The sequence below is a fragment of the Cebus imitator genome, unplaced genomic scaffold (genome assembly GCF_001604975.1).
Source record: "Cebus imitator isolate Cc_AM_T3 unplaced genomic scaffold, Cebus_imitator-1.0 Scaffold33, whole genome shotgun sequence".
NCBI classification, from domain to species: Eukaryota; Metazoa; Chordata; class Mammalia; order Primates; family Cebidae; genus Cebus; species Cebus imitator.
The window spans coordinates 9,801,544-9,804,135 of record NW_016107348.1 but is presented as its reverse complement, the minus strand read 5'-3'; the positions used below and the strand labels follow the sequence as shown (position 1 = coordinate 9,804,135).

Genomic DNA, 2,592 nt, shown 5'->3' with positions numbered 1-2,592 from the left:
CTTGGGTAAACACCTAAAAGTAAAACAGCTGATTGCTCTGGAAGGGCCTATTCAAACTGTCTGACAGTGATTGTAGCATTTTACATTTCTACCAGCAGGGGATGACAGTTGTAGTTACTCACATCTTTGCTAAACTTTGGTTCGTCTTTTGAATGTTAGCTATTCTAATGGATGTGCTTTAATTATTTTTAAAATTCACACTCGGCAGTAAATTTCAAGATACTGCTTCAGGAAGAATTATTTACAAGAAACTTTGGCATGCATAGGAATTAATGGCCTGCTCACTGCCTCTCCAATTATTGTTGCAAAAGATCAACTGGAATCACTTCAGCTGGAGAGAAAGGGACTTGCAACTACGGGGAACGGGCAACGACAATGGTCACTTGACTCTTCATCTCACCTCTGAGGTCAGAAGCAGCAATCAGAACATAAATCCCAGATATTAGGAAGACAGGGTTCTTATTGCCTGCGCTGTCTCCTGCAGCCGTGTAAGCTGCTCCAGGAACACATGCACCACTGCCTCTCACAGGGCTGGGAGGGGGAGACAGGTAGTTTCTACTATGCTACGAGATAAAATTGACTGACATGAACTGCAATTTATAGTCCAAGCCCTCCCCTGAAAGTTGCAAGTCTTCAACAGACCACAGGATTCTAAAAACTTACAAAAGACAGATTCGCCGGTGCAATTGGCTAGGTGGGAAGAGAGATTCCTAATGCTTCCTACTTGGTCACCTTCCCTAGATTCTCTCTCTAGAGCATTTTGAGTAGCAAAGTTTTATTTGTGTATCTTTAGTCTTAAATATGTAATTGAAAATCAAGTTTCTTGCAAAGACAGCAGCTGGGAGAAACTAACAGGAAAATATCCAATAAATGACCAAGATTTGAACACAAAAGTCGTGTTAATTAATTGGCTACTATCTTGGTATGAATGATTAAGAACTAGAGTAACATTTTCAAAATGATTCTGAGCAGAGGAAAAATAGTGATTTCCACTCAATGGCAGTTTCATTGCCAGGATGGAGAAATACAAAAATGCCTTACATATCATGAAGAGTTTTTAAAAAGCTACACGCATAGGAAATCCTACCAGGGGAAGTATAGAGAAGTTATTAAGAACACACAGCGTGCTCGCTTTGGCGGCACATATGCTAAAATTGAAACGATTAGCATGGCCCCTGCGCAAGGATGACACGCAAAGTCGTGAAGCGTTCAATATTTTTTTTTTTTTAAGAAAAAAGAACACATAGCAAAAGAAAGGAGAACATGACCCTCAGCCTTGAAAATAAAACTCCTCATCAGGAAGAAGCTAGTTGGCTGAATTGCCTGTAGTATTCCTACTCTGGACCACTTTGGGGATTCTTGGGCAATGTTTTGCAGACTGTCCTTGGTCAGGCTTAGATCAAAAGCAAATAAAGCGCAGGGCCCAACGGAAAACTTCTTTAGCCTCTGAAGTTTTCTTGAAAAATAAACATACAAAAGACAGATTAATAGGAGAAATGGCATACAACTTTATTAGCATGCACGTGGAAAAATCACAAAGTGATTGTTCAGTATCCCAATGGGTGCAGATGCTAATATACCTTTCTTCTCAGGGGAAAACCACATAGGAAAGTGCAGATGAATTTAGGGAAATAGTATAGCAAAGCATTATTAAAATAATTCAATGGACCTAAAGAACATATGATGACATGGGACAATGTCTGTGAGGCACAGGAGCAGACAATGATTAGTGGCCAAACTCTGTCCAAGTTTGTTGATCGTCTTCAGTCTTTCCTCCTGCAATATAAGTTCAACTAATGAAAACTTAAGGAAGAGATAAGAGGTAACTGTTCTCTTCTTTGGCAGGTCCAGACTTTAGGCAGATAAAGAAACTTCCAGGAGAAACTTCATCCTGTGCTTTGGGAGAGACATCGGATTGCGAGACAGGACTGGGGAGAGTAGGCCAGACAGGCCTCGAGGCTCTTCTTGAGTTTAGCATGTCACAGCGTCATATTTTGCGTATAGTTTCTGTGCCCCAACATTAGCTGTTCTGAAATTATTACTTCTTCTTCTTATTATTTTTTGTTCCCAGAATTGAGAAGCCATACACCTTCTACCGGTGATTACCTCTAAACTCTAAAGTAAGAATAGTGATATACATAGTCCCAATTTTGCTAGCCATAATTTCTTGTCCATATGAAACTACAGAAAGAAATTAAAAAATAAACTATTCTCATGTCATATAATATCTAACAAAAGCAGCAAAGGAGGAATCTAGAGATTACTTAAATACTAATTTTTGAGAACAATTAAGACAAATCACATTATTGAAACCGAATTTAGCTTTAGTTAATCTGGAATGACTATGATAGAAATGAGATACATTGGTTTATTGTACCCTTTTTGTTCCCCTTATAAAGGTTAAATATACGCTGATGGGAAAACATAGGAATAACTTAGTTCTATAAATAAATTTTTTAAAAGCAATAGTAAGATGGTTCCAACTTATTTTAGGCTAAGATATACAAGTCCCTCATGGAATGATCTGAACAAGATTTCTGGTAATAAACAAAGTTTCACACTAATTGGAAACAAAGCATCAGGATCTACTAA

General features: G+C 38.2%; 1 pseudogene; it reads left to right on the top strand.

Moving 5' to 3' along the window:
* The first annotated feature begins 1,124 nt into the window (after positions 1-1,124).
* On the top strand, positions 1,125-1,220 carry LOC119470545 (annotated as a pseudogene).
* Positions 1,221-2,592: the final 1,372 nt, after the last annotated feature.